The sequence below is a fragment of the Antechinus flavipes genome, chromosome 2, assembly GCF_016432865.1.
Source record: "Antechinus flavipes isolate AdamAnt ecotype Samford, QLD, Australia chromosome 2, AdamAnt_v2, whole genome shotgun sequence".
In the NCBI taxonomy this organism is placed as follows: domain Eukaryota; kingdom Metazoa; phylum Chordata; class Mammalia; order Dasyuromorphia; family Dasyuridae; genus Antechinus; species Antechinus flavipes.
In genome coordinates, this window is record NC_067399.1 from 8,491,472 (window position 1) to 8,505,600 (window position 14,129).

Genomic DNA, 14,129 nt, shown 5'->3' on the forward strand with positions numbered 1-14,129 from the left:
GTAATTTCTGTTTTTCCTTATTCATATTCTTTTGAAAAAAAATCTCATTTCCTTCACCCATTTTTTGTCTCTCTTTTAAGATCCTTTTTGAATTCTTTCAAGAGAGCCTTGTGACATGATGATCAACCTTTTGAGGCTTTATCTGGAGCTGATTTTCCTTTGGAATCCTCAGATTGTGAGGTCTGTTCTTTTCCTTCGCTATAAAATCTCTCTATCATCAAAGTTCTTGTTTTTTGTTCATTTTTTTTTAAAGGTTGAGCTCTGCTATTAAAGCAAAGGGGTGACAGTTGCTTTAGTTTGCCCTGAGGCTGACATTGCTGACTTATGATACTGGATAGGCATGGCCAGGTCCCCCATTCTGGGGTTCAGGATATCACAATATGCCTTTTGTATTTGTTTTGGTTGAATCAGCTAATCTGCTGATCCACTGGCTTGTAACCAGAACATAGTAGCCTAAGCACCTTGCAGTATATTACCTAGTAATGCCCTACCTCCCCATCCTAATTCCTTGTCCTGGGCTCCCTGTGCTGCTATCTGCATTCAGCAGTCTCTCCCCCAAATTGAAGCACATCATTTCTGAAGTTCTTCCAAAGTATATTTTACTGGAAAGTTGTTGTACTCTAAATATTTGTGCATACTGTCACTCCAAAACCAATTCAGAGCCTTAACCTGCTGTTCATTGAGGAAAACTCATGTCTACTCTCTGCCATCTCGACCCACTATTTTGTCTTTTGAACTTAAAATATTCAACTGATACACTACTCTATTTCTTAGATAGTCCCAAACAATGCTGATGATTGTTGCTTTATATTATAGTTTGAAATTAAGTATTGCTGGTCTACTTTTCTTGTTTTTATTTTTTCTATCATTAATTCCTTTTAGATTCTTGATCTTTTTTCTTCCAGATGAAAATTGTTTTTTTGTTTTGTTTTGTTTTGTTGTTGTTGTTTTCGGTTTTTGTTTTTGTTTTTGTTTTTTTGTGGAGCTCTATTGAATAATTTTTGGTAGTTTGATTATTATGGAACTGAATATGTAAATTGGTTCAGGAAGAATTGCTATTTTTCTTATGCTGATTTGGTCTACCCATGAACAATTGATATGTTTTTTTCCCTAATTGTTTAGTTCTGACTTTATTTCTTTCAGAAAGGTTTTCTAATTTTGTTCATATAGTTACTGAGTTTGTTTTGACAGAGACTCCCAGATATTTTATATTATTTATGATTATTATAAATGGAATTTATCTTTCTATCTCTTCTTGCTGACTTTGTTGGTGAAATATAGAAATGCTGATAAATTATGTGGCTTTATTTTTGTCCTGAAATTTTGCTAAAGTTATTAATTATTAGAAAAAGGTTTTTATTAATTGATCCTCTAGTGTTCTCTAAGTATACTTTTATATTCTCTGCAAAAAGTGATAAGGTCTTTCCTCATTCCTTATTCTCATTCCATTTGTTTTTCTTCACTAATTGCTATAGCTAACATTTCTAGTACTATATTGAATAATAACACTGATAATGAGCATCTTTGCTTATTGGTGACCTTATTGAGAAAGCTTCTGATTTATCCCCATTTTAGAAAATGCTTAAATAAAAATTCAATTTATTCCTATGCTCTCTAGTATTTTTAATAGGAATGGTTTTTGAATCTTGTCAAAGACTTTTTTTTTTTTTTTTTAGTTTCTATTTAGAGATTCATATAACTTCTATTGGCTTTATATTGATATGATCAATTGTGGTGATAGTTTTCTTAAAATTGAACTTATCCCACTTTCTTGGAATATATCCCACCAAAACATAGTGAATAATATTTGTACTATATTTTTCTAATAGTCTTGCTTATGTTATGTTTAAAAAAAATTACATCTATATTTTTTAGGAAGATTGGTCGGTAATTTTGTTTTTCTGTTTTTCTCTTCCTGGTTTAGGTAGAAGCACCATATTTGTGTCATAACATAATTTTGGTAGAACTCCATCTTTGCCTATTTTTCCAAATAGGTTATATAATATTTTAATTAATTTTTTCTTGGAATGTTTGGTAAAATTTACTTGTGAACCCATTTGGTCCTAGAAATTTGTTCTTAGGGAGTTTACTGAAGCTTGTTCAATTACTTTTTTTCTAAGAGAGGGTTATTTATTCTGTTTCCTGATCTCTTAATCTGAGTATTTTTGTTTATATAAATTCATAAATATTTCACTTAGATTGTCAGATTGTTGGCAAAACATTGGGAAAAGTATTTCTTAACTATTGCTTGAATTTCTTCTTCATTGGTGGCAATTTCATGCTTTTAAGTTTTGATAGTGGATATTTGATTTTCTTCTTTCTGGTTTTAAAAATCAAATTAACCAATGAGTTATCCATCATATTTTTTTCATAATGTCTGCTTCTGAATTTATTTATTAGTCCAATATTTTTATTTCTGTATTATTAATATGATGTTTTATTTTCAGGATTTCCTATTTGGTGCTCAATTGGTGATTTTTAATTTAACCTTTTTAATTTTTTAATTTCATACCCAAAACATTGATCTGTTCTTTTTTCTATTTTGTTTATGTGAAAGTGTTATCATTCTCTTGATTGCAGCCCACTAAATTTGGTGTGCTTTCTCATTGTTGTCATTCTCTTTAATGAAATTATAGATAGTTTCCATGATTTGTTCTTGGATCCACTTATTCTTTAGGATTAGATTATTTCATTTCCCATTTTTTTTCTAATCTTATTTTTTTTAATTTTCTCAATTACATATAAAATAATTTTAACATCCTTCATTTTTAGACTTTGAGTTCCAAATTCCCTCCCTCCTTCTCTTTTCCCCTTGTGGAAATGGTAAGCAATTTGACATAGGTTATACATGTATAGCCATGCAAAACACATTTCTATGCAATTCATTATGTGAAAGAAAATATAGACAAATCACACCAAAATAAATAATTTAAAGAGAAGTTTTCATTAATCTGCATCCAGGCATTACTAGTTCTTTCTCCACAGATGGATAGCATCTTTCATTATGAGTCCTGGGAAATTGTTTTGGATCATAGTTTTCCTCTGAATAGCTAAATTATTTGTATTGGATCATTATAAAATATTGTTGTTAGTGTGTATAATATTCTCCTAATTCTTCTCATTTCCCTTTCCATCAGTTCATGTGAGTTTTCCATGATTTTTTGCTAAGAATATCCTGCTCATCCTTTTTAAAAATGCAGTAATATTCCATCAAAATCACATACACCAACCTGTTCAGGCATTGCCCACTTGATGGGCATTCCCTCAATTCCCAATTCTTTTCTACCACTAAAAGAGCTTCTGTTAATATTTTTGAACATATGGGTGCTTTTTCCTTTTTTTAAATCTCTTTGGAATACAGACCTAAAAGTAATATTACTTGGTCAAAGGTATATATGGTTTTATAACCCTTAGAATTTATTTAGAAATAGCTCTTCAGAATGGTTGAATAAGTCTATAATTTCTCTAATAGCTCAGAATGGCTTTAAATTTCATTCCTTTTATCAATATATATCACTTTCTCATATAAGAACATATTTTAACCCTAATGAATTTCTTGTGCTTTCTCTTTTGTTTGTTTGTTTGTTTGTTTGTTTGTTTTTCATTTTGAATTTGAAAGTCAAATTTTCTAGTCAAGTCTGGTCTCATCATCAAGAATGCCTAAAAGGCCTCTATTTCATTTAATGTGGACCCCAGCCCCACTAAAATGTTATTCTCTATTTTGCTGGGTGGGTGATTCTTGATTATGATCCTAATTTTTTTGTCCCCCAGAATCTCATCTTTGAAGCCTTCTAGTCATTTAATGTAGAACATCATAAATCTTTTATTATATTAACTTAGCTGTTGTAATAATTGAATTCTTTCTTTTTGTCTGCTTGGAGTATTTTGTGCTTTACATGATGATTTCAGAATTTCTCTGTAATACTTCTCATTATTTTCATTTTGGTATTTCTTTCAGTAGGTAAATTGTAAATTCTTTCAAATATTATTTTACCCTCTGCTCCTACAATATCTGGGTAGTTTACCTAGATGATTTCTGGAAAAATTATGTCTTCCTTTCCTTCCTGTCCTTCCTTTCCTTCCTGTCCTTCTTTTCTTTCTTCTCTGTTTGGAAAACATATCATAGGAAGAAAAGATGAACTGATCATATGGAGAGTTCAAGGCATGACAACTGGACAGCTCCAGTGCTGTGTCTCTTCTTACAATGTCAGAAAAAGAGGAGGAGAGGTGGTAACCTAACAGTTAGATTATGCTATGGTAAATTCATGGAGAAACATACCAAACTTGTATAACATGGTTAAGTAGTCATATATTATGATCTGGACGACTGAATAGAACATTCAAAACAATATTTTTGAATAGAGCAAAGTTTTCTTGACAATTACTACCTATGTGACCTTGGACAGATCACAATCTCTAAGAGCTCCAGGTTTCAAATCCATTACTTTATAGACTAAATAATCCTTAACATCCATTTAATTTCTAAATCTAAAATTCTGTGATCCCAATTGCCAAAAACCGTTTATATCCCCAGGCTAAATGTGCAAATTTCCTTCAAAATATGTAGATATAGTTACTAGATCTAAACACCATGTTGGTCACTCACATCTGTAAGCTTTCAAGGTAACCTTTTCTTTATAATTGAAATAATTCTTCATGCATATGCAGCCTAATTAGAACAGAGGACAGTGAACATAACCTTATTGATTTGGTACATGACAGATCTCATAATGAAGCTCAAATTAATTAGCTTTCTTGACTGCCACAACATACTTTTAATTCATATTGATATACTAGGTCATTTTTATTGGTTTATACACTCTTCCCCATTGTCATCTGGTTATTCTTTATTTCATGTTTTCAGCCAAAATTTTAAAAATAATACATAGCTTAACTCAGTGAGTTCTCCATCTTGTTGAATTTTGTCACATGATTATTAGGGATACTTTATTCTAGTTATAGTTCCTGAGATTATTTAGGTCACATTTTTGTGAGCAGATATAAAATTGCAGAGGCTATGTCATATTTCAGAGTTGGATATAATTCTCTCAACACCATGCAAAAAATAGTACCCCAAGGCCCTCATACTCTATTAAAAAAACCATTTTCTATTTTGTCTCCCTAGGACACACTTTGTGACTTTATTCTTTTATGTGTGGTCTTATTTACTATGAATGAATAACCAACAATAATCTTGTATAAGCTAATTTAATACCTAATAATTTGTTCAAATTATTGGACCTGGATTCAGAAAGTCTTGAGTTCAAATCTGCTCTTATACATAACCATGGGCAAGTCATTTAATTCTATTTACCTCAGTTTCTTCATCTGTAAAATGAGCTGGAGAAGGAAATGAAAAACCACTTCAATATTTTTTTTCTGTTTTGCTGAGGCAATTGGGGTTGTGACTTGCCCAAGGTCATATAGCTAGGAAGTAAGTATTAAGAGTCTGAGATTGAACTCAGGTCCTACTGACTTCAGGGATGGTGCTCTATTCACTGAGCCTCCTAGCTGCCCCCCCACTTCAGTATTTTTTCCAAGAAATTCCCAAATGGGGATATGAAGAATTATGCCCCATTGAAATGGCTAAATAACAAATTAAAGTTTCTCCTGTGGTTCTCAAAACAATCCCATGATATCAATACTACAAATTTGTCATTTTATAAACAAACAAGAAAACTAAATTTAAGAGAAGTGCAGTTACATGCCTCATTTAGTGTCCTTGATTGCAATAGGAATTCTGTCTCTTTTGTTCTCCTATTGCCATTCATCAGGAAATTCTTCTCTATATGTATGGATATACAGATGGATATACATCACACTAAAAACTGAAAGAATATTTTAATGTATATTATACTCAAAACTTTTTTAAATGACAAATTGTAATTGATTAGATACCAATATGATGGAGATCCATGCTAGAAGGTAATTTATTCTGAGGTTCGTCCACACATTTTATGAATTTCAGTTTCTAAAAATCTCCTGCATACATGGATGAGAGGTTCCAGTGAACTTCCCTTAAAATATTCTCTCCTTCAAGAGAGAGCTTAAGCAGACCTGATTCAGAAGGTATTATTATAGTCCAGATTGGATATTATGGAAGAATGAAGTAGAAGAGTGACTAAATAGAGAGTGTACAATTATAAGAAGTATAGATATAGACAGTCAAAAGGCCTTTTGACTATTTCTAGAACCTCTTTCTTGAAGAGAGACTACATACTGATCATCTCAGATTTTTGATATATATTGACCCAGTTTGTCAGCAATCTCCTGCCTCACTTCTTATGTTCCCCCTTTTTCACTGGTATGATCTTTCTGGAGCTTCCATTTTGGTAAAAGATCCCAGACTAAACATTTTTCATACTCCAGTTAGAGCCACAATACTTTTGTGCTGGAATATCCCATCACCCCTTCTAGCTCACCTTGTATGTGTTTTCTTCCCATATATAAAAAGTAAGCTCCTTAGTAAAGAGATTATCTTTAAAAATATATATATTGATATGTTTAATGATTATCACAGTGCCTGGAAAATAACAAATGCTTAATAAATCCATTTTGACTAATTGTCAAGCAATTTGCTGTGGAAAAGGAGGGAAATAGGGAGATAATTAAAAGTATCTCCAAAATTGTGAATATGGATAACTAGTTTGAAAAGATTTGTTATGTGCAAGTTGTTGTGCTCAGTATTGATAATATAAAGGTGAACATTATGCCTGCAGGTAATCTCCTGTTTGGCAGAAGTGATAAGTTTTCAGAAATCTCTGATTCAGGGTAATAAAACACACTAGTAAATTTGGACCTTGGGTGAAGCAATGGAGGAAACACTGTTTAAATAAAACTACACCATGTATGAGAGGACAGTCATTGCTAACATAGGGATCAGCTTTTGTGAACATTTGTAGGTAGGAGACTGAGACAATGCAAAATTAGATTTTTTTCCCTCCTCTTTCCTCTCTTTCTTCCTCCCTCCCTTTCTTTCTCCCTCCCTCTGTTCCTCCCTCCCTCTGTTCCTCCCTTCCTCTATTTCTCCCTCCTTCTGTCCTTCCCTCCTTCTCTTCCTCCCTCCCTCTGTTCCTCTCTCCCTCTCTTCTTCCCTCCTTCACTTTTTCTCTCCCTCTCTTCTTCCCTCCCTCTCTTTTTCTCTCTCTCTCTTCTTCCCTCCCTCTCTTTTTCTCTCTCTCTCTTCTTCCCTCCCTCTCTTTTCCCTCCCTCTTTTCTTCCCTCTCTCCCTCCCTTTCTCCTTCCCTTTGTTCCTTTCTCCTTTTCTCCCTCCCTCCTTCCCTTTCCCCTCCCTTTTTCCTTCCTCCCTTTCCCTCCTTTTTCCCTTCTTCTCTTTTCCCTCCTTTTCTCCTTCCTTCCTTCCTCCTTTCTTCTCTCTCTCCCTTCCTCCCTCCTTCCCTTTCTCCCTCTCTTCCTCCTGTCTTCTTCCTTTCTATCTTCTTTCCTGCTGTGATATCATTAGTGAAGAGAAATTCCTTTGCCAAAGCAGATCAGTAATTCATCATTGAGAGTTTGCTGGAGCTTTAGGAAGCTAAATTATTTGTCCAACCTGACAGAACACAAGTGCCAAAGGTGAGCCTTGAATGTTGGTTTCCTTGATTTAAGGCTAATTATCTCTCAGCTGTAGCATGCTGCTTTTCAGAATAAATTCTTTCATTAAAAACTCCATTTTATCCATTATTTTTACTCTTCTCTGAGGTATGATGTCAATATGTCTTTGGAGGTTAGATTCATCTCCTTTGAATATATTCTTTCAGCAGCTGCTGGAATGGAAGAACTTGAAGTAAGTCCCTTCGTGCTTCTCAGTGGAGTCTGGAGAGATAAGTGACTAGGAAGTTGTGAGTTTCAGCAGACACAACAAACCCTTCTTTTTCTAACAAGGACACCTCATCATTCCGTACAATCACAGCATTTGCCAGTGCTACTTAGTTTCTCACATCTTCCTCCCTAGTGGGACAATAACAAAGTTCTTTTGTGAACACTAAATTTCTCTTTCTGTAAACTGTGATGTTCAAATGCATGGAGAACACAAGAGATGGAAGGTGTCATTAACACCTTAATCAGACACATGCAGGTTATATTTGTATCTCCACTAAGCAAGGAAAATCAATCATTCCAGTTTTCTTGTTTTTAAAATGTATTTATTTATCATCTTATTTCTGTCTTTGCTTTTTAACTCACATTTTCTTCTGGCTATAATATGCATATTCAATGAGACTTAACTTAAACCAAAAAGAAACAGTGAAGTGAAATCATGGGAGGCAGATTTGTGTCTGACAATGCAAGTACGCAATGTCATACAGCCTTAGCATGGGTTTTCCAATGTGATCTATTCCAGGAAAGGAGAAAGGACTGTGTTCCCTTTCAAATGAAAGGCTCTCTGCGTTCTTCCAAACCTTCAATTTTAATGTAGCATATATTTGTTTTAACCTGAATATATAAAATTATGAAAAGTCAGAAAGCAGAAAAATCTTAAAACACAGAATGCATTTTATTTTCATAGAATTTCAGAAATGACCTTAGAAAAGTATTAAGAGTATGTCTGAGCTGGTAGAGCCCTTTGAATACAGACAATAATTTTTCGTAGCCTGAAAGGAATATAGAATTCAGAATCATAAAATGATAAATTTCAGAGGAACTTTTTACATAAAATATAAATTCAAAGTTCTGGAAGATCTCAAAGCATATAATAATAGATTATTAAACCTGAATTACTGATTATGATTATAGATTATAGAAAAAAAATTATATACCTTCTGTGGAAGGGGTTTTAGAAATCATTAATTAGACACCTGCTTCACTTTTTTAGTTAAGGAAATAGGAAAAGGAGAAGTTCGTTCTCTCTCTCAACACACAAACTTCCAAATAGTAGAATTGGAATATGAACCCCTGATTGAGAGGGGGGTATTGTTTTCATTACACCATCTTATTTCCATTAACCTGCTTGAACCCCAGTTTCCTCATCTTAAAAATAAGAAAAATATATCTGCACAATCTGCTTAAGGGAATTATGAAGAAGTAAAGTTATAAAACTTAAAGTGCAATATAAATATAAAGAATTATCATTAGATATTGTATAAAGATTTTTTAACATGAAGGAATAAATGAATAAAAATGCATAAAATATTTTGAGTGCTAAAATAAATCAATCCATCAGTATTTCTTAAGCAGATTCTAGGTTCCATGTAATTTTCTGGGTACTGAATGTACAAAAATAAAAAAAGCAAAACAATCCTTGTATTGATGAATCTTAATGTTTAACTAAAAGAAAAATGCCTACAAATCTCAAAGTAAATATTAGTGTTTTTATAAGGGAAACGAGAGCGGGGGAGGCTGTAGGAGTTGGGATGGATTCAGAAAGATAGTGCATAAGAAATGAAATTTCAAGTAAACTTCAAAGAAAGCTAGGGATTCTTAATGGAGTGAGGGCATTCTAGGTGGAGAGACAATCTGTATAAAGGCATACAGATGGATGAGCAAGACAAATCTTGTGCCTCATGGCTTAACTTAGGAGGTTCTAAAAGAGGAAAATGTAACATAAAGTTGGAAAGGTAGATTTAAGTCAACTAATAAGTCCCTAAGATCTATTAAGCAGCTTCAGTGGGGCAGACATTGTGCTGAGTACTATGGGGAAAAAAAAAAGACTTATTCTAACAAAACAGGCAAGGAACATATATACATAAACATATATATAATATATATATATATATATATATATATATATATATATGTGTGTATGTATGTGTATACAGAATGTTCAATCTTCATTTAGGAAAAAAAAAAAGACTAAGGGACAGCTAAATGGTGCAGTGGATAGAGCACCAGCCCTAAAGTCAGGAGGACCTGAGTTCAAATCTGGCCTAAGATGCTTAACACTTCCTAGCTGTGTGACCCTGGGCAAGTCACTTAACCCCAATTGCCTCAGGGGGAAAAAAGGTGGTGGGGGGGGGGTTGTTGTGCTGACTTTCTCTTCAGGTAGAATTGCCCAAAGTTGTCAGCCTCACTCTCTCTTCCAGAATCATCAAAGTCCCGTGTCAGGTCAAAAGTCAAGATGGATGGCAAAGGTCCCATAATAATTTGAATGATCTTGATGTATCATATTACCAACCTTGAAGTTCCTGCTTTAGCTACCTTCATGGTCTTTGGTACAAATTACTCTTACGTATCCATTCTGCTAGGGGAAGTCTTTACATACCAGGTAAACAGCCCCATAACTTACCAGGTTTGAGGTCTTTAAGATACCCTCAATCTGGTTTAGTCCAAATGCCAAGAAGGTTTGACTAGGTTATGATGCTGTACATGCTGCCTTTCTTAGAGTCATAAATGAGAATAGGGTAATAGGTAAGTACCAAAGATATTAGCTTACTAGCTCAGTTATTGGTTCACACCATTAGTGCTCGTCCATCAAGAACACCCAGAACAAAAATAAAAAGGAGGTGTATGTTCATATATATTATGTATTTTATGTATATACATATAAAGTAATTAAATACAGGATAGTTTGGAAGACCATTGATCATTGTTAGGGTGGGGACTCTGGGAAGGACCATTAAAGGCTTATTGCTAAAGATAGTGCTTGACGTTCATCTTGAAAGAAGAGTAGTTCTATGATGTGGTCTTAAGAAACCTCCCTCCTTTAGAAGGGAGAAAGAAGTAAAAAGGCACAGAGGATCAAAGATGAAATTGTGATTCTTAGGAACTGCTAGTAGTGCAATGGACCCAAACTATTGCTGTTGTTTCTCTTCACTATTGTGAATGAGGAACAGAAAAAAAAAGGAGTTTCTTGCACAGCATTATGCAGTAGGGGATAAAAATGTAAGAGTGTGTGTGTGTGTGTGTGTGTGTGTGTGTGTGTGTGTGTGTGTAAGTTTGCATGGAGCTGGCATTAGAACTGCATTCTAAGAAAACTTTTTAATAGCTGAGTGGAGAACAGAGTAAAGCCTGGAGATATTTGAAACAGAGATACCAAGTAGGATGCTATTACAATCATCCAAATATGATGTAAGGGGGGACTGTTCCAGAGTGATGGTTGTCTGAGTAGTAGAGATTACACATGAGAGATGTAGAAGAAAACAAACAAACAACAGCAGCAGCAGCAACACAAGCTGGTGACAGCTGATTAGATGTGTGGGATGAGTGAGAGTGGGAATAGCAAAAACAGAGTTCGATCAATAAGTCAACATTTATTAAACACTTAATATAAGTCTAGCATTGTGCTAAGTGACTTCTTATAAAAATTAAACTGTAGATGCTTGGAGAAAGATGATAAAAATAGAAATACTACTAGGGCATGGGAGAGAATACGAGGGACAAGAAAGGGGTAGGAAACAGGAAAAAAAAATTCAGAAGAAATGTTCAGATATCGGGGAAAGTGTGTAATATTTGAGGTGATAAAAGTACTGAAAGATTTTAGGACATAAAACATTGTATTTGGCAGAGAAATTAGAAAAATAAAAACCTAGAATGACAGTTTAATGCTGATATTTGATGACTGAACTCTAAGTAACCTCTAGGAATTCATAGTATGAAGTATTTATTTTCTTGTAGGACAGGAGACAGATCCACAGAATTGAGGCAATTTGTTCAAAGATACACAGATCAAAAATGGAAAAGCTGAAATTTCAATCTGTGATTCAATTAAAAGTCCACCGCTCTCTGTATCACATGACAAAGTCAAAAGAGAAGAGCCAGAAAAACAATCTCCATACAGCAAAATCTATAAAAGTAACACAATTGATGAGTGATTTATAATTATTGTTAATAATAATTATATGTATATTAATAATAATAATTAACCATTCATTAATGCTTCTGCTGAATTGTCTTAGGAAGATTCTGAATAGTTTGTCCTTTTTAGAGCTAAACTGCCAAAAATTCAAACTCTATGGCAGAGAGTACAATTCTCTTGTTAGAATGTCAAATAGATATTTGCCTAAAGACCGAATGGTCTTTCTCTATTAAATTAATTTTATTATTCCTCTTTTAATTATCTAATAAATAATAGAGAATATACACAAGGCTGACACTCACATTATGGTCAGAGGAAGCAATGGAAGGAAGCTCTCAAGGAATCCCTAAAGAACTTTGGTATTAATTGTGAGACATAGGAGACACTGGCACAGGGCCATACAGCTTCATGTGCCAGAAGCAAAGTAAGTACTTTGATCTATGAGGTAAGTAGAACTGTGCTCAAAAGAAATGAGAAATGCCTTCTCTTCCTTATCCTTCTCCTTTTTCTTCTCCTCTTCTTCCTCACCATTACTACCATCATCTTCAAACTCCTGTTCCTGACGCTGCTGCTTTTTCCCCTTAGAGCAGATCATCCCAGTACCATTTTTTGTAAAGCAGAAGGCAAAAACAAAAAACAAAACAAAACAAAACAAAACAAAACAAAACAAAACAAAAAAAAAACACCCAGATTAACCCTAGCCAACAAAAAACCAAAGGAAGAACTATAGCCTGAAAGCAACCATATTAATTTGAAGGTGGCAGGGCAAGATGGTTGAGTGGTGCAATTTAAGATTAAGAAGCACATACTACTTAGTAAACTAATAAAAGTCTATTGTGAACTACAGAGTTCATCAGTGAGGCAGATTAGATTCTGATTTGATGGACAACCACCTGTAGAGCTGGAAATGGGTGTGTGTGTGAAGATACAATGAATGTGTTCCAGTAGCAGGCAAAAAGCATTTCCTAAAAAGATGATCTGCAACTCTACTCCAGAACTGTGCTCCTAAGGAAAACAATATAATCAGAATTAGAAAACCAAGATTTGGCCCATCTGCATCTTGACTATTGAAGTAGTTTTCTCTCTTCTTTGATTCCCTTTCTCCATTCCTTTATTATAAAATGACTGGTATATGTTCCCATATATATGCCCCAGCATAATGCATTTACTAAAAACTAAATGGCTAACTAGACAAATCATTAGCATTTCTGTATGTTACTGACAAAACCCAGCAGCAAGAGATGGAAAGAGAAATTCCATTTTAAATAACTGTAGACAAGATAAAATATTTGGGTGTCTACCTGCCAACACAAACCCAAGAACTATATGAACACAATTACAAAACATTTCTCACACAAATAAAGTTAGATCTAAACAATGGGGAAAATATCAACTGCTCATGGGTAAGCCAAGCTAATGATAAAAATTACAGTTCTGCCTAAATTGGTCTACTTGTTCAGTGTCATGGCAATCAAACTACCAAAAATCATTTTATAGAGCTAGAAAATAATAATAACAAAATTCATCTGTTCTTCTATTTGATAAATCCCCAAACCCCAGCTTCTAGGATAAGAACTCATTATTTGACAAAAATTTCTGGGAAACAAAAATAATATTATTTGACATAGACCTACATCTCACATGCCATACCAAAATAAGGTCAAAATGGGCACATGGTTTGAGCATACAAGGTGATACCATAAGCAAATTAGGAATAATTTACCTATTAGAGCTTTGGAAAGGGAGGAATTTATGACCAAAGAAGAACTAGAGAACATTGTGAAAGGCAAAATAAACTTTGATTGCGTTAAATTAAAATGGTTTTGCACAAACAAAACCAACAAAAACAAGATTCAAAGGGAAATACAAAGCTGGGAAAAATCTTTTAAGGCAGTTCTTTTAATAAAAGCCTCATTTCTAAAATATATACAGAAGTGTCAAATTTATAAGAATATAAGTCAAATGAATTGAACAGATAATTTTCAGATGATGAAATTAAAGCCATCTTTAGTCATATGAAAAAAAAGTGCTCTAAATCATTATTGATTAGAGAAATGCATATTAAAAAAAGCTCTCAGGAAACATCTCACACTTCTCAGATTGGTATGATGACAGGAAAATATAATGATAAATGCTAGTGTGAATGTGAGAAAACTGGGACACTAATTCATTGTTGATGGAGTTGTGAAATGATCCAACCATTATGAGAGAAATTTGGAAGTATGCCCAAAGGGCTATGAAACTCTCCATAACCTTTGACCCAGTAGTGCCACTACTGGGTCTATATCCCAAGGAAATTATAAATGCAAGAAAAGGCCCATATATGAGAAAATGTTTGTAGCAACCCTTTTTGTGGTAGCAAAGAACTGGAAAATAAATAGATGCCCATCAATTGGGAAAT